Below are 24,247 nucleotides of genomic sequence, written 5' to 3'. Positions count from 1 at the left end.
TAATGGCTAATTTAAGGTGTTTCAGAGAAAGGATCAAGAAAGCCTGTACTTTGAAATTATGGAATATCCTGCCCATAAGAGAAATTTTCTCAATTCTTCTCAGTTTGTAGTTGGCTTACACCTGGAAGCATGAGGGTTTATATCCCTTATACATGTTTAATCCTAGTGTAGCTGCCAATGTTCTGATTTCTAAATAAATGTCTAATCCTTTTTGGAATTGTACTAAATTATTGGCCTCAATAATATTTTGAGGCAGTGGATTCCTAAGGTTAATTATGGATTATGTAGGAAAGTGTTTCTATAATTTGTTTCTTAGCAATTTTGTTTAGTGTCCTCATGTTGTTTTTATATTAAAAAAAAGGTAAACAGAAGTTCCCAGTTTTCCTTATTTGTAAATTAATTATGTTATGCATTTCCACTCCCTACTCCTGTGGAAATATTTCCATTTTACTGTTTGGTTTATCCCCAGCCTTTGAACTCCCTCTATTTCTATTTTAATTTTTGAGATGAGTGAATAAATCTGAACACAGGAATCCAAGTAAGGATATTATAATATTTTCACAGAAGGATAACAACAGTCAGGAACAGAATTCAAGATTTCTGGCTTCCAGTCTTGTGGCATATCTATTGTCTCTTTACAAGATACTGATCTTAACTATGTGTATTCTGTCCTTGAATGTCATATGCCACTGTTTAACCCAATTTTCCAAGAGAAAAATAGATCCCATTAAATCCCTCATAGTCTTCTTTTTCTGACACATTTAAATCATTTTCTTTGTCCAAATTTTGCCACTTCGTGGTTCGTTCACTTTCTCGATCTGTTGCTTCTTTTTTTCAGTCCTATATGTTAAGTAAAATAGTTCACATACAGCCCTGTCCTAGTTATAGGTAAATATTATCTTAAAGTCACTACCACCAATCAGTGTCAAAACAATAACTAGGGCAGGAAAACAGTTTACAAGCATTTGGCAGGGTATATATATACCAGGCTTACCTTTTAGAGCTTGGGTTGAGTCCCAGGCTTGAGATCCTGCTGTTTTGATTGGTGAAGCCCATCCACCAATCAGGAGGCAGCAAGAGAAATAGCATCATGCCCTTTTTGTAAGGGGCGGGGGAGAAGAGCTCCCCCAGACCTGATTGAAGACTTCAAACTGTCAGGTCCAGAAGACTTCAGGGGCGGAGCACATAAAAGGAGCTGCGTGCCCAGCAAAAGGGGCAGATGTGTCAGGGACAGGGAAGAGAGAAGAGCAGGACTCAGAGCTGAGGAGAGCTGCTCAGCAGGGTGAAGCAGTAGCCCAGGAAGAGCCCTTGAAGACTTCTATCAGTTGGGAGTGTGGCATGCCTCCAGTGGTTAGGCTCTTGGTGCACAGTACAGCGCACGGCATCGAGACCCTGGGAACTGTGTGAGGTGGCTCGGGTCTGTAAACTCTGGCATGCGGCCAGAGATACGGTACACAGGCTGGTGCATGGAGCAGGATCTTTGGAGCCCCTGGGGTGGCTCAGGTCCTCAACCCCTAGAACAAGGCTGGGAGCTTGGTGCAGGAGGCACTGCACCGAGGATGAGAGACCCTGGGAGCCACTTGAGGTGGCTCAGGTCTACAGCTCAGTGCAAATAATGCTGCCCAGAGGGTCCAGGAACAGACCGAGCCCCAGTGCTGCACAAGGCTGTCCAGGCCCCAACCCCTAGCACAAAGCATAGCACCCACTACACACAGTGGTGCATGTGGCCCTTAGCCAGGATTGCAATAGCAATCAGGTGGTAGAAAAAGCCAGCGGGGAACAGAGCTTGACCTGGAGAACAAGAGGTAACCCTCTGGGACTGTGGATTAGTAAGTTACCCTGGAGATAGGGTCCATACAGGGGATGGACCTCCCAAGGGTTGCGAAGGAGCACCACATGGGCTGCTCCTGGGTGATAGCTTAGTAGACTTTGAGGTCTTCCTCTCCTTTTTCTTTCCTCCCACCTCCTTCCCTGTAGTAGTACCTTGGGAGTGGGACCCCTGCCCTGGAGGGCACCCAGGTAGTCTAAGGACTGCTGATTATATTTGTGGACTGGGCCTTACAGTTTATGTGAATAATTTGAAGTAATATTCTGTATATGAATAGAGTTATAAGGTTGCTCAATCAGTATCCTTTGGTCTGGTTTGTTCTATTCATCTGTATTTTAAAAGATAACTCTGTGTGTGTGTGTGTGTGTGTGTGTATGTATTATAGGGTTTATTGTTTTGTAAATTTGTACATACATATATATAATCCATGTCCTTACCCTTTAACGGTTTTGTTGTAATAATAAATCTGTATATAGTTAAGTAATTGATTGACTGGACCTGACTCTATAGGGGATGGAGGCAGCTCGTGGGCTGTTGTGTCCCTCCACAGCACATTGCCCTGCCAATAATTCCCTCAATTGGAGAGGGAAGTACAAACCCGTGTACACCTGGTCTACATATAGATCCAGAGGGTAGAAGATATTTAGTGCAATATATGGGGTGTACTAAGCTCTTGGCATGAAAGAAAGAAAAGGCCAATAACAGGAAAGACTTAGTATTAAACTGTGGCATATTTTCCCAAGAAAAGTGTTAAAAATTCAATTGCAGTGGAGATTTAGGACCAGACTGAATGAAAGACAGTAAATCTGCTATGGGGAGTGATCCTGCAATGACAGTGAGATGAGTTTGATAACCTTAAAGGTCTTTTTCATCTCTAATTTCTGTGATTCTACTTAAAGTCTTAAATAATATAGGATGCGTCTCTGTGGGGGATTAACCGTTCCATAAGGCACACCCTGTCAGAGCCAATGAGATCAAAAATGTTGGAATGATCTGCTGCCTATTGAATGACACAAATTTAAGGGGACAAGAAGCAATCCCTTCTCCAATGAAAGTCTTGTAACAGTAGAATTACCTCACTCTTGACATGGAAAAGAGCATCACAAATCCAGCCAAGGAAAATGCCAATAAGAATTTGTTATTTATGTTTGATTTTAATATATTTATATGCCTCCCTTTTTGGTTTCATTTATAATTATTATCAGGAATCTTGGTTTTCTCTATTTAAAAATCCTAACTTTTCTTATTAAAAAAAATAATTTTCTCATTTTCCCATTTTCTCTGATTTAAAAACCCAAAATCTGCATTTTTCCAAGATTATAATGAAATGCCACTAGATAGATAGATAGTTAGATAGATATCAGATGAACACAATGTTTTATTGATATATTTACAATTTTAAGGAAGCCTGCATGTGACTTCCTTAAAAATCATTAAAATAAATTCTAAATACCTATTTTGGCATTTGATTTTGTTTTGTTTATCATGGAAAATCAGATTTCCTCCTGCCCTCTTGGCTTATGAGGATGTAGGTACAGGTCCAGCTGTCCCCACCACCACTTTATGGTGCTGAAAACCCCTAATATACTAGTGCCCTGCCTCTGCCCCTGCCATTGCATCTTACTCCCAAGCCACAGCCTCCCACCCCTGCTGGTGTCCCTCACTCCCAACCCACAGCCCCCTAGCCCTGCTAGTTCCCCTCACTCCTGAATCATAGCCCCCCAGCCCTTATGGTTCCCTTCACTCCTCACCCACTGCTCCCTGCCCCCAGTGTGTGAGGAAGGGGGTGGATGTGTGGGGAACAAAGTGGATGCATGAGAAGCAGGGGGTATGGGCACAGATGACACATCTGGGGACAGGTAGGCACAGGAAATGTTTTTGGAGGGAAGAGGGGGCAAGTGCTCCCCCCCCAGATTTATGTGCCCACAATGGGGTGTGGGGCTGCAGCTGGGCTGGACCAGCTCTAGGCAGGAACTGCCTCTGGCCCAGTTGTCAGGACCCAGTACAGGAGCAAGCACAGTGACACCATGACCACCAAGGTGAATGCCCCCTGACCACCTGGCAGCAGCAGGGGGCACAACTCCGCACTGCTGTTTCACCTTGCCTCGGTGATGTGGTGCTCCCTCCCACACCAGGTCCCACCTGCTTGGCTATGAAGGCAGCTCCTACCCAGAGCTGGTCTAGTGAGGCTGAAGCCCCATGCCCTGCTGTGGACTCAGAAATCTGGGGGGGCATTTGCCCCCCTCTCCGCCTGTGCCCCCTGGCCCTCACATATCACCTGTGCCCCTCCCCACAGATTTACCTGAAGGGAGCTGTGGGAGCTGCTCTCCATCACTATGACTGGCTGCCACATGCATGTGTGTGCATGCACATGGCACCCCCTGCCCCCTGCATCCTTCTCCCGCCAGTCCCAAGAAGCTCCTTGCAGGCTGGAACTCTGCCAGCCTGCAAGGGGAAACCTGTAGTTTCCTGGGTTTTTCTCCTTCAAAGGAGAAATCCACATATTTCTTGTTTAAAGGAAAAAATCTCCATTGCTCCTCAATTTTCTGTGGCAAGTGGAAAACCTGGATCCCTGATTATTAGGCACCAAGGCACCCTAAGCAAGTCTATGTCAGGCACCATATAAAGACATGGTAAAGACAGATCTTGTCTCAAAGAGCTTACCAACTAAATAGAAGAGACAGATAATGTAATTACTATTATTCCTATTTTACACATGGGAAAACAAAGGCTCAGAGACTACATAGCTTTTCTCAGGTCACATGGAATTTGTAGTGCAGGAGAATTTACTGTGTTTTCTTTTTACAGCTTGAAATAGGACATGTTTCCTATTTAATGCACATTTTTTCAGAGTATTTTTGAGTACTCAGAGGCCATTGGGTCTATTGGTCAATCATACCTTGAAACGAAAGTTCAGAATTTGGCAATGTTGGTAAATAACATTATAGTAATGTAAAAATATACTGCCAAATCACATGTTTTAGAACACTGGGGCCCAACCTTTTTGGCAGGCACATCACAAATTAGCCTACACCTTCCTAAGTGCCACTGCAATCCCTTTCCCTGGTCCTATCTGCTTTGTACTTCATGCCCTATGGTCCCTGCCTGATCTGCTTCTATATTTTTTGCTTTCTGTCCTGTGTGCCATTGTGCTACCTGTCCCCTCTCTGATCTGCCTGGTGGCATGCATAGAGTCTGCCTGGGTCAGTAGTGTCATTTGCCATTGTTTGGCCACCCCTGTTTTTGAAAATCATTGAAAGTTTATTTCATGTTTAGTTTCTGTACATGCCCCCCAGTAGAAATACTGCTCTTATCATGTTGTCTCTTCCTTTATTAAAAAAGAAAGAAATCCAGCTTTCTCTTTTTTTCACATACTCACATACATGGTTTTACGGAGAGAAAAGGATTGTAAATGAGGCAATGTTAACAATTTCCTATCTTTTAAAAAACATCTAAATTACCTTAATTTGACAATGATTCAGTCTATTTACTTCAAAACTGGTGATCGTCTAGGAGGGGTGTTAGTCTTAGTAACCAGTTGTGGGTTTAATAATTATTTCAGGATCCTTTTCTGTTCTGGTGAGTAATATGTTATTTGAGTCGTCTTCCTTAATTTAGTTGAACTGTTTGTGGATAAGATACGTTACATCACCATAGGATTCAAGAGTGGCAGAATATGACCTATAAAGAATTTTATTCCTTATGTTGATTTCTGAAATAATGAGTTTCTCAAATGTAATCATTAGTCAAATTACATGACACATTTTTTTAGCTTTTTTTAAAATTCTAAACAAAACCGAAGCTTCAAACTGTGCTGCTGAATTGTGAGTAGTTGTGTTAAGTCACATGGTGGGGTTTTTTAAATGATTTTTTGAAGATAACTTGTAATTAAGGTACTAGTGGGAACGCTTGCAAAAATATATACAATCCATTTCTCCTATTACTTTGAGATTTAGTGCTTAAATTACAATTCTATGAATATTCCTGTTACTAAAATGCTTACTTATTTTAGTGGAAAGAAGTGTAGAAGATTGGGGTGCTAACACAGACAAAGTAAATACTGTCCATAGAGGGGTTTTCATTTTGTTTCCTCCCAAAAGACAACAGTTGCCTATGAAGATGTTTGAATTAATCTCTATCCTAAGCTAGTGCTTCCAAAGCTAATCCAAGAAGGAAATTATGTTTGTGCTACAAAAACCATTACTAAAGCAAGCACTTTCATAGGTGACCATGGTCACCAAAGTGTATGGATCTATTTTTGTGACAAGCTACTGGTGTCTCAATTTCTGCACCTTCTGTTAGTTTGTTTAATCAAGTAAACCAAGGGATATGTTTAATAAGACAATGAGCAGTGGCCTGATTCTTCTCCCATGCTGATTTATTTTCATCTGTTTGACTTGGCACATGTTAATAGAATTCTTTCCTATTAACATCAGTGTAAGTGAGAACATGCCATGCCTTTTGAATATTTGCTTTATTCGTCATTTGATTTTTATACTATTTTGAGAAAAAGGAATATGCATTTCTAAGCTTTGCTTTGGATTTTTCTCTGCACTTTGCAGGACCTTGATTTTAAAGAGAGAATAATTCAGTATTCTTCTTCTATGTTTATTGAAACCGTCAAATATGTTTATTCAATATAGCTAGTCTGCAATTTTCCCTTCCTTTTTTTTTTTATATTTTTAATTTTTTTTTTGCATAGGCAATTGATTGCCATCTGGGGGATTAACACTTAACCTAAGCCCACCAAACTAATTTCTCTTATGTTAGGCTCTAACTGAATGCTTGTCTCTGGGGTCAGAAGCAAGTGTGTGAATTTACTTTCTCTGCTTAGCGAACATTGCATACAGGCAGATTCATATTAGGAAACATCTACATCAGTCTCTAATTACTTGCCTTTACCCTACATGGTAGGCTGGTGCACCTTGAGAAACAGCCTGTAAAAGCACATTTGTTTCAATCCTTAGATGGTTAACATTGTTGTGCATAACCTCCTCCCAAATTACAGTCTCAGCTGCAGCACATCCATTAGCCTGGAAGAAACAAGATTCCCAAGGGGCCCTGGTGCCTTTCCCAATTCCCTTGCCACCCACCAATCCTCACAGTGCTTTTTCTGCATGTAGGGAGTGTTCAGTGCTAATCAGGTCAATGATCATCCCACGGCTCAGGGGACATGACAGGAGCCTATCACAGCAGTTACACGAGCATCCAGACCTGAGCACGTTTGCTGAGAATCTCTTGTTAAGAAACGTTGCTTTGGTAGTCCTTCTCTCACTCACTGGGAATCTCTGAGGATTTCAGCTTCTCTCTCTCTTTCTCCTATAGCCAGTGAAGAGTTCAACATCAACAGAACATCACAGCATGCAGCTACCTGGAGGGTGTTGATTGAAAACTTAGATTGTCCCTAAATCAGTGCTGATTTGACTGATGCCTCAGCTCTATCGGAGAAAAGATTTCAATTAAGGTAAGTGCTGCTTTCTCTGGGTGACTGCATCATGCTGAATTTCTGCATTGAAAGTTCTAACTGAGTAAACTGACATTCTGCACTGCAGCAAGTGAGTCTGTGTATTATGTCAGGAAAAGGCTTAGTTGAGAGGCAAGTGTCCCAGAATGGAACTATTATCTCATGAGAATCAATTTTTAGACAGGTTTCCTAGGAACTGTGGTAGAGATTTCTCATCAGCTGGTCCTCTGGATTTTGGAAAAAAAGGATTAGAAATTTAAAAAGAGGGTTATGGAGAAGAAGCAAGGGGGAAACACACATCTTTCTCTCTTCCTTTGTCCTTAAGCTATATAAAGGAGTATGAAATACAATGGTAACTTAATTTTGATTAACGAGTTCTTCTGCCCATGCTAAAGCGGATACTCATGATCTACAGGCGTCAACGTTCCACAGTATTTAAAAGGAAATTAAAACGGGGTTTCTGAAGGCAAGTTGTGTGTAGCATTCCATGTTAGTAATAGTATGAAGCAGCATGACTTCAGTCTGAGATTTTTATTTTTAAATAAGCTTCTGAAACATTTTCTAATACTTTCTAGTGCAGGATTAGCAGATCAGAGGAGAGGTGAGGGGAGGGAATAGGGGAGTGCTGTTTCTGATGCCAGTAGTTAGAAAATTAAATTTACAGCTGTCAGCAAGAAAGTAGTTTGGCATGCATAGTTGAATGATTAAAAGAAAAAAGATTGATCTTTCATGGGGCAAGAGAAACTGATGATTGAGTTGTTTGAAAAAGGACAGAACAGTTGAGACAAGATGTCTTTGAAAAATTAAATACCTTATCAAGAACAACTCGGTGATATTAACAGTGATTGCATCTAGTCAGACAATCTAATGTGTCTGAAGTGAATTGAGTTCAGTTGTCTCAGCTCACTCCACTCTTAATGCCCATGCAGTTGGGAGCCAAAAGTGAAGAGTTGGTAAGCTGCCCAAACTCTGCAATACTGTGAAGGACCTAAAATAAAAGCTGTTCTGTGAAGCATATTTCTTTTCTATACCACCAAAAAGTAACACACAAAGCATTAATACAAAAATATGTCATAGCAGAATGGAAACCCCTGTATAATCAGTGGAAATTTAACTCTTTTAAAATGGCTTTCTCAACCAGCTGTTTCATCTCCAGACAGGTTTTTAAAAGTGTGATTACATTTTGCTGTTTTTCAGCCAGCGCTATAGTAAATGCCATTCAAATAACTTCATCAGGCATGTATCAATGTATTAGATATATGATTAATAGCCATATACCTTATATTAAATATTTAGACACATCTCTGTAGAAATTTTCTTCACCAAAAAAGTTCACCTTTTTGCCTGTTCATCGCCTCTTCTCTTCTTTCTTCCAGTTTAACTTATAAATGCCCACACACACACAACTGATTCATGGTTTTGATGAATATACTAAACATAATATTTATCTATTCATGTGACCTTCTTGGAAATTTTAGTTTTTTCAGGCCATGTTTCTGATACTAGTAACCACCATGTGAACATTGTACTTTGGGAAGGAAGCTGGTTTGGAAGTTATTTCAAGGAACTGACAAGTATGATATTTTGCCAGTCTGGCCCATTTTTTTTTCTGGTTGTATTGCACTCATCTGTATTTACTCAGTCTTGTGCTGCTTCTCCCCAGAGAGAGAGTAGCCTGTCATGACCCATGTTAGGAGGATTTGATAGGAAAAAGTGAGCTCATTTTGTAGCTTTCTCCACTGAACCTTCTTTCATAAATAATCAATGGTGTTCCAACATAATTAGTATTTATTAATATACATGAGTCAAAACATTCATAAAAAAATTAATCAAAAGAAAACAACCTAATATTCAACATAGAAAAATTTCCTGGCATATAGAGTAAACATTCCTGACAGCTGCTGTGTCTTGTCACAGGCAAACAGCAGCAATATACTTTCAATTGATGCTCCATTGAACCTTCATTTTTTCACAACGGCTAACTATATAAAGTTTATATAAAGTATTTGACATGTTGGTTCTGTTTTACTTGTCTCTTGCGAAGATACAGCAATATTAAAAAATGCTTTCATGGCATCATGGCTGTATCTCTCTAAAGACACCTAGTATAGCAAATGCACTTATGTTTCAATTATTATCTTTTAAAAAAGAAAGAACAGATGCTCCTTCTGTTTTAAAATGAAGAACACCTTCTGATATGCTGGCAAGGGGAGTCGCATGGAAGCTGTTTAACAAAATGTTTGGAAATTCCACCTGTTTTTCTTCAGGTTATAGTAAAAAACAATACAAATATTTTGTCTACCGTCAAGATGTTTTGCAGGCATTGTTCTTTCAGTTGTGATTTAAGGATGTGTTATCCCCACTAAACACTTGTTTTGGGGAGGGAATTGAGGCACAAACACTTTACCTGACTTCTCAAAGGCCACATAGGAAGCCAGTGGCACCGCTAGGAATAAATCCCAACTCCTTTACCTGTGAAACACTTGTTTTGACAACAAGGCCATATTGAGTAGCATTATATTGGATTCAGTTCTATTTCAGTTCTATCTAGGTCTTTGAATGAGGCCAGTGTTCAAATCTTTGCCTCAAGCTGACTCTCATTACTACTGACAGAAAAGAGAGTCTGCTATCTGGACCATCTCTGCTGAAAATTAGTATTTGATACTAACACTTTCATCTCCATCACTTCTTTAGAGGGAATTTGATAAACAGTGAGGTTAAAATAACACAGAGGTAAAGCAGAAAGATCTACCTATGGACAGCTGTAACAAAACCAAACATGAAGCAACAAGATAGTTTAAGCAAAGTATGAGAGTAATGTAGAAAAAAAGAGATGCATGTGACAAAAGTTAAATTCCTTACTAATAAAGTAAAAAGGAGACAACATGGAGAAAGTGATCATACTCAAGGGCACTAGATTCTGGCAGTCTCCCTTCTCCCAGCCCATGATCCATGTAAAGGATGCAAAAGAGACTCAGGGGTCAGCTTTAAAGCCCTATGTCTCTAAAATGCTTTCTAGAAACAGCATTACTGGCACCAGCAGGGCTTTTGCATCCCTACCAACCTACTGATGTCCTTGGAATCTTTGAAACCGAACTCACTTCTCTGCTTTGTTCCTAGATGCTTGTTCTTGCCTCTCTCTGTTTTAGGCCACCTCAACAAGGTACATTTGAAGTGTGATTAACCTGTTAATCACACTGGTTAATCACACATCACTCCTTAGATATCTATTTGCCCTGCTTTGGTCCTATTAATAGCCACAAAAAATTGCATCCTAATGAAATTCCACTATTGGAATTCATGTTACAGTTGTTCACCTTGCATGTGAGCGCTATCCTTTTTCATAGCTGGTTTTGTTTGTTTCTTATATATAAAAATGGTATGCTATTCTTATTAGATTGCAGATTTTACATGTTTGTACAGTACCTAGCACAATCTGCCTCTATTACTGCAATACAAAATAATCACAACTCAAGATGTAGAGAGTATTTCTACACTGTAGAAAAGTATGATATGACTTGTAATATAAAAATAGCAGTGAAAAGACAATGGGGGGTGGGGGTTAACTCCAGTTAGCAGTTCAGGTTGCCTTGTTTTCATAGCTTTCTTAAGAACTATGATTACAAAAAATAGCAGGTTCTTATTCAAGTGGTCTAACATATGTGTGTATTCACAGCCCTGCTTACTTGATTTAAAGGCACAAATCAGATTTTTAACTCTTGCTTATACTGTAGAATAAAATGTGATTTTAATTCCATCTCTTCTCCTGTATCATATAGAAAGCATTTGTAAAGCATTAAATTGTGGGGAGCGGGGCTTACGATCATTTTAGGCATGTTGTTTTAAGGAATAATTTACCAACAATGAAGTTATACAGTTATGCATGACCTGTGGTGATGTTCAAAAAAGAAAGAACCTAGATTCATTTTTTCAGGTGAAACTTGTAAAAGAACATGTTCTTAAGCTGCATATTTTTAAAGCAGAATTGTCATTTGGGTATAGACCACAGAGGTAGCTAGTATTTATAGGGACTCTTTTGAAGGGGCAACTCCTTCATACAACCCAATGTGAACTAAATGAGCACAGTAGCAAGCTCTGTAAAACTCTTCATAACTCTGTTCTACCTCTACAGCAGCACCAAGGAAGAGTTTTGTCATAGTTGTCTATTAGCTCCATCCCTGCAGTAGGAGAGAGATAGTAGGGCTGTGCGAAGCTTCGGTCCCTGATTTGATTCGGCTTGATTCGGTGGCCACATTTCCAAATCCAGATCAAATCAGAGGACCCTTTAATATCTCTGAATTGAATCGGAACCTCTCAATCAATTGGGTGACTTGGACACAGACACAGCTTTAAATGTTTTTTTTCTACATACCTCTGGGTAGCAGGTGGCTGGTGAATGCTGCAATGCTGGAGCAGATGGAGCGTCCCACAGGAGTGCAGGGGGCTCTCCAGCATGCTCATCAGCAGACCCAGAAGTGGACCAGAAGCACTTCCAGTCCACTTCTGGGTCCACCAGAGAGTGCACTGGGGCCCCCCCGTGCCCTTCCCCCCAGCTAAGCAACTGGTGCTTTCTGGGTCTGGGGGAGTACTGGGGGTCCCCCTGAAGCCAATCGCCAAGCTAAAGTGGTATGGGGGACCCCCACACGCTCCCAGCAGACCTGGAATTGGACTGCAGCCAGTTTTCCTTAGCAATGGCCCCTCCTCCCTGTAAGGCTGCAAAGTTTTCAGAATGAGACAGGGGAAAAGGAGCAGGAGGAACTCATTGTAGGCATTGTACAGCCAGAGCTGGAGGGTGGGGTGGGTGAACTGAAGACCCTAGCCTTGGTAGGGGGGGCGGGGCAATGCACTCAACCCACCCTCCAGTGGGAGGCTGAAACCCCTCCCAGACTGAACTCCTGCTGCTCCCTTTTTCCCCTCCTATTTTGAAAACAGCAACAAGCTGGGCTGCTCTGTTTTGAATCATCTTCATCTGCCCCATGAAAGCAATGAGTGTTCATATGTTTGCCCAGTAAGCCTTTTTTAAGTGCTCTGTAGCTATGCTCTTTTGTTTGGTCATGGCTATAGATTGCTTTCTGTGGCCACATTGGGTGAAAATTAGCACTTCTATCTGAGTCCTAGAAATACCTTGTGGATCAGGGTCTGATTATTGCATGTGTGTAGTTAAATGTACTCAGAGGATGATTTGCCAAAGAAGGTGACTGTGAATACCAAATTAAAGGAGACTAGTACAGGGTGTGTGGAGGGGGTTGTTTTCAACTTTAGTCTGGATTTATGAGTTTAATCTTACTCCATTGTATGACTGAACGTGTTACCTGTCTTCTGACATATGAGGTATGCTGACAATACAACAGTAGTTTACTTTGATAAATAGTATTTGGAATGGGTTTCCTTCCCCCCTTATGAAAGTTAGTCTTGAGAGAACAGGTAGAGATACACAAATCATACTTTTGAATCCTTGAAAATCTGTAACCGTTTATTCCTCTGCTGAGGTTCTCAACCATTGCTAAACATAAGCCCGGACTCAGTGATATAGACAGACGTCTGACAAAAACTTGTCTGAAATGACTGTCTAATTTCATAAAGGCTATGCACAGATACCAGAATACAAACATTTTTAATCCCTACCAACCAGTGCTAAGTTTGAACCAATAACTTGGGTTCTGAATCTCTTCACTAATCCCTGGAGTTTTCCAGTCCCTTCAGATTTCTTTATTTTAAACAGCACAATGCTGCCCTGCATGTGTATGCGCTCTTGAAATGGTGGTTCAAGTAACTCTGTTATGAGCCTGTATGAAGACCGCAGGGTGCATTTGCTAAGAATAATCTTCTTGGCATTTCCATCTTCTGACATACTGTTTCTGTGTGTGTATTTTATGGTTTTTCATATATCTGTTTTTATATTTAGTTCAATATCTGTGTTTCAGTGTGCGAGTTTAAAATGCCTCTGTCACAAATTTTCTTTTCCATTTAAGAAAATAAACAAACAAAAAGACTATTGGCAAATGGAACAAATATATTAAGTAGTTAAGCTAATGATGTTTTTCTAAGAGTATTTGTAGCAAGTAGAGTAGAGAGAAGATAAAAATGAATACCACTTGACTAGATTTCTATTGGTCTGAATAGATTAAGAATAATTATTTAATTTTGGGTGCATTTTAAGGAGTTTTATAACTAAAACATATTTACAGATTTTATATTCATTCAAACACAATTCAACAAGCTGGGGAAAAAAAATCAAAAAAAGCATTCATTTAAAGCACCATCTTAGTCATTTAACTGGAGCACTCATTAACCACCAAAAATTGAAATCCTTTTTGTTGCCTTTGAAAAATCTCTTGCTTTATCAAATGGTCTTTGCATTTATTTCTAAAATGCTACTAAAAATATTCAGTGTCTGCTACTCAGTTATAGTAAATCCAAGTTCTGTAATGAGACAAGAATTAACCAATCAAGGAATACTTGTGTTCTCTTGCAAGTACCACCCTTTACTACTTTGATAATGCTTGGACAGTCTAGACCAGATACTGGGCCTATCCTGTGTGGGATTTCATTGGCATAAGTCTTAATTTTACTGGAAACTGTCATGCTTTATTCCTCTGGTCTAGAGCAGATGCTGTACCTTTAAGTGAAGACTTCTTATTGCATTGGCAGTTCTCAAAAGTCAAATTTATTTCAGATACTCACCTTCAACTAGGAACCTCTGGACCTATAGAAAATTAGGCAGGACTTTTTCACATGAACAATATTTTTTTCAATGTTTTGGACCCAGATGATTCCTACTAAAGCAGATATATAATGGGGGAGGAAGTGAGGAGAGGAAAGCTTAACTAAACAAAGGTTTATTCATCACTAATAATTCCTGCTTATGGAGGCTAGGCTTCACTGGTATAGGCTGGAGACTGACTGGCTAAGCAGCAGCTCTGCAGAAAAGGACTCAAGTGCTATAGTGAATGATAATCTAAATATGGACCACCAGTGTGCCCTTGTTACCAAGAAGGCTGACAGCCTGCTGGGCTACATTAGTAGAATCAGTGCCAGCAGATTGAGGGAAGTGATTCTTCCCCTCTATTCAGCCCTGATGAGGCCACATCTGGAGTACTGTGTTCAGTTTTGGGCCCTCCACTACAGAAAGGTTGTGGACAAATTGGAGAGAGTCCAGTGGAGAGCAAAAAAAAATGGGAAGGGGGCTGGGGCATATGACTTCTGAGGATAGGCTGAGGGAACTGAGTTTATTTAGTCTGGAGAAGAGAAGACTGAGGGGGGATTTAATAGCAACCTTCAACTACTTCAAGGGTGGTTCCAAAGAGAATGGAGCTAGACCATTCTCAATGGTGGCAGATGACAGAACAAGGAGTAATGGTCTCAAGTTGCAGTAAGGGAAGTTTAGGTTAGATATTAGGAAACACTTTCTCATGATGGGGTAGTAAAGCACTGGAACAGGCTACCTAGACAGGTTGTGGAGTCTCCATCCTTGTAGGCTTTTAAGACCTAACAAAAAAAAAAAAAAGCCTTGGCTGGAATGATCTAGTTGGGAATGATCCTGCTTTGATAATGAGGCTGAACTAGATGACCTCCTGAGGTCCCTTCCAACCCTAATATTCTATGATTATTTATCTCTAACCTTAGGTGCTTTCTCTGAATGAACGAATACCCCTCCCACGCCTTTCATTTAATCATTCCCATCCTGTTTTCTGGTACTTTTTGCATGTCAGTACAGATTAAGGATCTTGTGCTTTTTTCATTTTCAGCATGTATTGCCTTCTTGCATAATCTTACTTTTTAATTTGTATTTTGTGAGCCCTTTGTCCAGAGTACAGAATAGGTTAGCAACCCAGTTGAAAGCCATTGGTAGTGCTACTGTGAATGAGTCATCATATGTAGTAGTTGCATAGCAGACACCTGAGACCCCAAGTGTGTCACATTAATGATGCACCTGAGATCAACTAGCCCATAAAAGAGGTAACCTTAGGTTGTGTTCAGGTTTTCTGTATGACAAAATAGAGCATAGCTATGAGCCACATAAACATTGTGAACAAGTCAAGTTAAAAAAAAGACTTGGAAAATATTCCAACAAAATACTTTCCCTGCAAAAGCATTTTTCAGAGCTTGTTATTTAAACTATTCTTTTGAACCAGTCTGGAACTCCCTTGGGCACTATCTTTTAACAAACAATAAGCATATTTTACAAATGCTTTCTAAAGGTCACCTGTTTTAATCAACTCACTTTTCCCTGTAATAACTGTGTGACATTTTTTGCCCTATTTGTGATCAATGAGCATGCATATTTTAAATAAGAAATCATGCATTTCACTATCTCTCAGAAATTCGCTATGGTGGTTCTATGGGTGTGTTGAAAGCCCAGCACTTCCACTGAAGCCTTGTGGGCATTCATCTCTTCTCCCACTTAAATTTCTGTGTGTGTTAGCTGAGATTACAGTGTATCAAAAGCAATTGGATGATTAGACAGATGATGCTTTAATTTTTCTTGAATATAAAGATTAACTACATACACACATGCCTAGATCAAAATACATATAGACATCATGTGCAGCTGCTATACTTTTATCTCCATTTAGACAGACATGGTAATGCTGAAAGGGTTAATTCCAATCTTAAAACCGCCTTACTTCTCCTTCCTGCATGTGTGAAAGAGAATTTCTTATGGTGGTGTGTGTGTATGCACGTGTAATATAATACAATTTTACACTACACCATAAACCTGTATTGTCTGCTGCCTAAAAATGCAAAAGATTGTCTAAGTTATATCCATAGGTGCTGTATGGTTTCTTGACTGTTCTGCTCATCCAGTCACACAGCTGATGACTAATTATACTGTTATTTCTGATATGAGCATGATTAAGTTGTCATTTTTATGATTTGACTTGGCATATTTACTATTAGAAGAATTTTTTAAAAAGTCAAAAAAGTAAACAAGAACATTTGTTTTGGAAAGTAACTTTAACACACATATTTAGCAATAATATTCTCAAGCAGAAATTGTACCCCTTGCAGAAAAACAAAGTTGGATCAGATGAATGCAGGTTCCATGATATGTAATTCTTTTTAAGCTCAATTTGTAAGGTACAAATGTGATATTTTAGATAGCTTGTCAGGAAAAAGAAGTGATTTTTAATGCAGATCCACCAAATATAATATGTCTTAGTAACATCAGTACCCCTGGAGGCAAACATTTAAAAAGGCAAGGAAAACCATAACACCAAGATAAATGGTGTGACTAGGATCTAAGGAGAAACATAATACAAAGATAATAGAGACCTATCTTTTGTCAGAAATGGAAAAAAAATAGTAGTCTCTGTCCATTCAGAAGTCTAATTAGATATCCTGCTTTGCTATTATTATATTCTATCTTTATTTTTTTAAGCACAAAGTTACACAATTATTCTTAGACTGACAAAGATCACAACTAAAAAAGGGGGAAAAAAGTGTGTATCATATTAATAAGTAAAAATGTGTTTTAGAAAAGAATTTGTAGTAAAAATATAAATTAAAAAAGAAAAAAAGTCAAACAGTCATTTTGTAGCAAAACCCACAGTTCTTCTTTTAAAATGCATTCCCTCCCCTCCCCCAACCATTTCTGACTTTTTTCTCTCCCTCTTTATACCCTATAGATAAGTATAAGTAAGCCATCTTATCCCCATGCCTATCTGTGTAACCTATGACTCACACCTACCCCTCCTATGTTAACTTGGTTCCTGAATGAATGGGGATGAATGAAGATGCATGACAGACAATGGCAGTAGGTCTTAAAATAACTCTGAATGACCAAACCATCAACACCAATACCTGGAACAATGACCTAGCCCTTGGAACCACCCTCAGCATTTAAGAAACAAAAGATGAGGCAACCCACCATTGTGCCAAGGCTGCACATGCTCAGTAAGAACAGCTGGAGCCCTCTGGAACAGGACTGACCTTGCCTGGACAGGCCCTCCCATAGGAGATCAGAGGTAGTCTGCCCCATAAAAAGGGGTAGTGAAAACTGACTTGTTGGGATGCTGTCCCCATCTGGATTAGCACCATGCCACACCACTTATCCACTCAGAGGCCCTTCCGGCGACCCCCCCCCCCCGGACAACACCTACTGAACAAGGACCCCTTTCCAGCCTGGATAGATAACTATCCCCCCAACCCCTTCTTCAACCAAGGACTTGGACTCTGCTTCTCTTCCCTACCTGGACTCCAGCCCTTCCACTGAGTCTCTTTCTCCTGCTGCCATTGTGAGTGCTTGTGTGTGTGGGAACCAATAACTTCATGGGGCTGTGTAGTGTGTTGTCTGTTTAATAAAACTGTTATTTGGAACCTTAAGTTGGGTTTGCATTACTACAGTCCAGCCCTGCTCCAATCTCTACTCCTTGCCCCTCTAACTTCTGTCTCATTTCTCCCTCTCCTGCTTCTGCCTCACTGCCACTTCCAACACTTGTCCTGAGCTCCTCTCTGCCTCCAAACCCTCCATTTCTTTGCCACTGACTTTTCCCCTGAGCTCCCAGGTTTCTTCCTCTCTCTCTCTTTCCTGATCGTCTCCTCCTTGCCACTTATCTGCCCACCCGCCCAATATCTCAGCTGTCTGCCTCAGTTTCCAACCCCAGTCTACCTCAAGTAACCCCAAGCCTCAGTTCCTCAGCCAGCTTCTCTGTAGTCCACTGGTTCTAATCCCAGTTCTGGCAACTTTCACTCCCTGCACTTTAACTCTCTCTCTCTCATCTGAACTGCCCCCCCCAAGTATCCCAGGTACCCCAAGAACACACATACATACTGTACCATCCAAGTTAGGAACTTACCTGTGTGTAGGTGGGTTGTATGTATGTGAACTGGTGTGTATGTGTGTGTGTGTGTGTGTATATATATATATATATATATAATCTCATTGTGTGCATGATATATGAATTAGTAATCTGTGTATGTGTGTGAGTACGGATGATTGATTTTTATGTATAGCGTATGTGGTTGGATTGGTGATAGGTATTCATGTGCCTAGGCTAGTTTGGATGTGTATGTGCCTGAGTTGGTAGTGTGTGTGTGTATATGCACCTACTTGATTTGTGTGTTTGTATGTGTACAATTGTGTCACACCCCCCTGTCTAACAGCGCAATTTTGAGATCCTGAGAGTTGGCCTGACCCCACAGGGCAACAATTTGATGCATCAATGTATCATGCTGTGGAAGCGTGTAGCTATACAAGTGTTGTACCTGGTTATTTGTTTATTTATTTATTTTTTAAGTAATAAACTTTCCAAGGAATTTATTGTTGTCTTAAATAGAATACATACGCTTCTGGTTGAGTGGTATAAGGAGAACATAGGATTACTCTCCAAAACTCTAATCTAAGATGGTTCCACTTCATTATGATGGATTATCTGCCCACCAGCAAAACAACGGAAAGAAAATATTGAGTGTGTTTAGCATTATGGTCTACCAGTTGTATGTTGCCATTGTGAACCCTAAGGAAGCAGAAGAAACATAGAGGAACTCTTGATGGCTGAAAGAGAAAGTCTACACTGCAAAGGCAAAAAAAGAAAATTTAGGAATAGCCAAGTTAAGACTTGATCAATCTCCTACTGAAGTTAACAGAAATAATCTTTATGACTTCAGAGATGTGGGCTTCATAACTCCATGAATGGATCTTATTGGGAGATGCATTCAAAATAATAATGAACAGAATATAAAAATCTATGTAAATACATTAAATAGGCAGTCAGTTAAACTCAGGACATTTAGGGTGCTTACAGCTGTTCACTGCATACAGTCTATATTCAATTTCCCTGGCTTTGTTTAGGCATCTATTACCTTAAGCCAGTTTAAGCATAGACCAGGAATAGCTTGTGGTGTCATTTACTGCTCTGGGAGCCATATGGACAACTTGATTTAAGTAACTTGCAGTGGAGTGAAAAGCAGGTGGGATCTGCGTGGGGGTTAGTTAGTTTGTGAAAGGGATTGGGGGGTTGGTGGGTCTGCAGGCAGGAGGGGATTACCCAGTTGTGGGGGAGAGTCAGGGGGCTAAAAATAGCCCTGTCAGGGCCAGGTGATGGGAACGATTCAACCCTGGGGCTCACATGAGTAGCTGGGCTTTCTCAGTCCTGAGCCTGCACTGAAAACACATGCAGATGTTGGAAAGATTGGGTTAACTGAACCTCTATCTAAATTAGTGCACCTAAGGTGAACTAATTTAGATCAGGTGCCCCATTTTTGGGTGATTTAAGCCCTCTGAATACCTGCACAATTGGGCATTTAGATTGATCTAACCCTAGTTAGGTTGATCTAAATGTAATGTGTTTATGTATCCCTAGGGTTCGTATGTGCCTAAAAGGGAAATAGGTCAATTGTCCTGGCTTTTTTATCCTTTATTTTATAGATGTAGTAGATGAAATGTTGAATTACAAAAAGGATATTTTTCATGGAAAATCCCTCTTTACTGGGCTCCAGCTTCTCAATCCCCAATACTACAGCTGACCGAGAAAAGCTTGGATGGACTCTATTGAAGGTTTGTCACTCCTGGAATCCAGCAGAGTTATGTTGATGCTTCACATGTCTGGACCATCTAGAAATGATTCACATGCTTTTTACTCTGTGACATCTAGACAAGGGTTGGAAATGTACCGGAGTCACAAAAATTTCAGTTTCTTTATCACTTGTCCAGACAAAGCCTTGGCCCTTAATGTAAGTTTGCTCTCATTTATTCAAATATTTTTCAATAGTTTTGCTGTCATTAGAAACTAATTATATTAAATATCAATAGCTTCAGCCAAGGGATACATATTCACTTTATTTAGTTCTAGGTCTGGACTACATAAAGTCCTAGTTTCTGGTTCTAGATCTAAGGCAAAAAAGCTGCTCACCTGAATGTTCTCACTTGCAGGAAGTGATCTAGCAAGTGTAAAGTTCAATGGATAGTAACATTTTCAACCTGAACTTTGATATCTTTTTCTCTTTCACTGAGAAGAGCTCAGTAGGGGAAGTTGAAGAGAATGTGTTGTCCATAATATTTCACTATTCTATTCATATCCTCTGTGGTGATGCGTCCCTGATGACCACATTTCTTGACATTATAAAAGATTGCTTTCTGAACCAATTAGTCCTGGAACTACAAGAGGAAGGGCCATTATTGATGTATTCTTAAGAGTGCAAAGTTTCCATGTTACTGATCTGCTTTGCAATAGTGACCACATTGCAGTTAAGTTTGACATTGTAGGAGGGGGCCTCAGAAGGTAATCTATCACTGTAGCCTTTAATTTTAATTTTAAAAAGGGAGACTTTACTGAAATGAGGAGACTAGTTAGATAGAAGTTAAAAGGAGCCTCTAAGGAGATGAAGAACTTGCAAGCAGTATTGGAATGGCTAAAGAACACCATATTGGAGGTACAGAACAAATGCATTCTATAAATCAAAAAGGAAAGTGGACCCAAAGAAAGTTAGAATGGTTTAATAGCAGAGCTGCAGAGGAAATAAACAGTTAAAAGGCTTCTTTAAAAGATAGAAGACACATCCTAATGAGGAAAACTTAGAGAGAGAGAGAGCATGAACTCTAGCATATCAAAGATAAAACCATAATAAGACAAGCTAAGGAAAAAAATAGGGAGAAACTTCCTAGAGATATAAAACATAACAACAAATATGTATTTAAGTATATTGGAGCTGAGAGAGTCATCTGAGCCACTGGATGATCAGGGTGTAAAAGGGACGGTAAAGGGTGACTGGACCATTACAGTGAAATATGTTAAGGTGATTCCCTCACTAGATACACTCCTTGCTAGGGAGAAGTCTGTGGAACTGACTCAAAATGGTGTTTCAATAGATGAGGTCATAGAGGAAACTGATAAACTAAACAGTAGTAAATCACCAGGATCTGATGGAATTCTCCCTTGGATCCTGAAGGTGCTCAGATGAGAAATTGCCAAATTCCTAAATCTAGTATGCAGCCTATCACTAAAAATAGCCTCTGTTCCAGAGGCCTGGAGGAGTGTAAATATAAATCCCATATTTTAAAATAGCTCTAGAAGGGATCCAGGGATCTACAGGCTAGTGAGTCTAACTTTTGTTTCTGGAATATTGGTAGAAACAATAACAATACATATATATTTTTTTAAGTAGTTCAGCAAATAGCTTAACATGTCTTGCTGGGGAGGAAAAAGTATGTTTTTGTCAAAGGGAAGTCATGCCTCACCAAAATACTAGAGTTTTTTTGAGGGTGCCAGTAAGCTGGTGGATCAGGGTGATCCAACTGACTTCCAAAAAGTCTTTGACAAGGACCCCTTATCAGAGGCTTTTAATGAAGTTAGGTAGTCATGGGATTACAGGGAAGGTCCACTTGTGAATTAAATTGTTTAAAACACAAAAACAAAAGAGGGAGTATAAATGGTCAACTTTCAGGATGGAAAGAAGTAAACAGTGGGGTCCTGCAACGATCTGTGTTGGGACTGGTGCTGCTTACCATAATCATAAATGATCTAGAAAAGGGGGTGAGTAGTGAGATGGCTAAATTTGTGGTTGACACAATTATTCGAAGTGCTAAAGACCAAAGCTGACTGTCAGAAACTACAGAAGGGTCTGGAACAATTTGAAAACTAAAGGGCACTTGAAGGGTCTGAGCAATTTGGCAGCTAAAGGGCACTTGAAGTTCAGTGTAAATAAGTGTAAATAAAAATAAAGTTATGCACATAAGCAAAAATAATTCAAACTATACCTACACTTGGGTGGGTTTTACACCAGCTGTTACCACACTGGAAAGAGAACTGTGGGTCACTGTGGATAGTTTGCTAAAAACATCATCTCAGTGCTCAAACAGCTGTCAAAAAGGCAAACAAAATTTTAAGAATTATTAAGAAAGGAATTGTAAACAAAACTGAAAGCATCATTATGCCACTTTATAAAACCATGGTGAGTCCACATCATGAATGCTTTGCCCAGTTTTAGTCTTTACACCTTCAAAAAGATATAGGAGAACTAGAGAAGGACAGCAAGGATGATTAATATTATAGCTGGGTTTTCATATGAGGGGAGACTAAAGATGCTATGCCTATTCAGTTTAGAAAAGGGACACTTGAGTGAAAGATAAGAGTTTACAAAATACTAAGCAGTGAAGAGAAAGTAAATAGGGACTCTCTCACAATAAAAGATCTAGGGGTCACGGACTGAAACTAATAGGTAGTAAGTTTAAAACTAACACAAGGAAGTTCTTTGTCACACAGTATATAATTGAAGTGTGGAACTCATTGTCACAAGATGTTGTGGAAGCCGACAGTTTAGCCAGATTAAAAAAGGAATTGGATAAATTCTTGGCAGAAAGGTGCATCAGTAGCTATTGGGCTTGAGAGTTAGGGGTACAATGTTTGAATCAGAACTTTATAACCTTAAATTCCGAAGGCTGCCAGTAAGAGAGGAACAGTGAGGAAAATAAAACCCTGGTCATACTCTGTTCACTCTCCCTTTTGAGCATCCATAAACGTGATGTGTGCCACAGGATACTGGGCAAGACCTCTGGGCTTGAACTTAGGGTTGGCTACACTAAAATCATACATGCCACTGAGGCAGGTAGTGCCCCCCTGACTCAGGAGGCACCAGTTGCGCGTGTGCAGTAGCCTGCTCCCCATGCCTGCTCCGAATCAATCACCGATCTGCGGAAGGCACAGAGAGCAGGGAAGAGGGGGGCTGCTCCAGGGTGAATGCTTATACTGCTCCCTGTCCCAGAATGATTTGTATTAGAGAAAATTTCTCAAAATTATCCCTCTCTATAAATTCGTGGCTGCTCAAGGCCACAGTCAGTGTCCTATGCTTACTGAACTGTTAAACTGCAGTTGCTATCTATTACCAGGATCTGCAGGAAGGAGCACAGAACTACCTAACTCTGTTAAGGGTTGATATTGTAGTCCTTTATTCAAATAAAACTCCTTTTAAAATCCATTTCACTCCAGGATATGGATTATGAATTGGATGAAGTGTCTGCAGCTGCCCACACCTCAAGGACTAATTGCTACTTAACTGAAAAAGCCCAGACTTCCTTGATGGTGCCAGTCAACAACATATTTTTGTGTTCTGAAATGAACTGTCAGGGGGAAAGAAAAAACAAAAAACTCAAACGCACATCACATAATGCTACTCTGATTGTCCAGGACTTTGTAAATGTAGTGTACCTGTTCTCTGAATAATGCCTCTCTTCTATCAAGTAACAAAACTATCCAGAAGAAATCCTTAAAATAAAAGTTCCTGTACCAGAACTGTGAATTAGCAACTAGTAACTGTCTGCTGTAATTATTAAATAAACACAATGGAAAACATTTTGAATATTTTTAAATACTTCAGTTACTGTGAGTTTCATATTTCCTGACGCAGCTATGAGTTCAGGAACTGAGCTGGGCTCTGAATCTATTCAAAAGCATATGTCAGACAAAGACTTGGCACACTTACGTTGGCATGCATATGTGAACTCAGTAATCCTGCAGGATTGGGTAAACCTGCAATTCACTCAGTCCTGTATGAGCCTGACGGATGAACCTTAACCGTTCTATTCCCTAAAGTTTACTGTCCAAAGTAGGTGAGGTGTGGATGAGTATCTACACCTCTGAAGCTTTATGGGGACAGTTTCTGTGCCCAGTCAATTCTCTTGGGTTTGTTTTCTAATACCTACTCCTTTGAGAGATCTGTCTGCCAACATAAGCCTCCCTTCTACTCCTTGCTAGCATTTCACCAGGGCAGACTCCCCAATTAGCGCCTTTCTGTCTCCTTCAGTTCCTCCTCAGCTGTTTTCTGGATAGAAACTCCCCAGTGTCCATCAACTTAAAGTAGATACCAAGTCAGATGGATGGAACAGGATTTGCCAGATTAATTCAAATTAAGGAGCTCTCACAATATCCTGCATCCATATGCATTCAAAGCCTTTTCACTCTGTTGTATGATTTCCTTTATATACAACTGTTCAACAGAATCTGTGTAACAGGAAAATT

General features: G+C 40.0%; 1 protein-coding gene across 1 annotated transcript in view; it reads left to right on the top strand.

Annotated features, from left to right (window-relative positions):
• Positions 1-24,247, top strand: part of CDH12 (cadherin 12) — a 953,181-nt gene that overhangs the window by 587,245 nt on the left and 341,689 nt on the right. The window contains exon 5 of the mRNA XM_090049941.1: positions 7,154-7,292. The gene's annotated coding sequence lies outside the window, so the exon portion shown is untranslated. The remainder of the gene's footprint in view (positions 1-7,153; positions 7,293-24,247) is intronic.

Source organism: Crocodylus siamensis, chromosome 5 (genome assembly GCF_052110815.1).
Source record: "Crocodylus siamensis isolate JL-2025a chromosome 5, ASM5211081v1, whole genome shotgun sequence".
Lineage (NCBI taxonomy): Eukaryota > Metazoa > Chordata > Crocodylia > Crocodylidae > Crocodylus > Crocodylus siamensis.
This window is presented reverse-complemented; position numbering and strand designations above follow the sequence as displayed.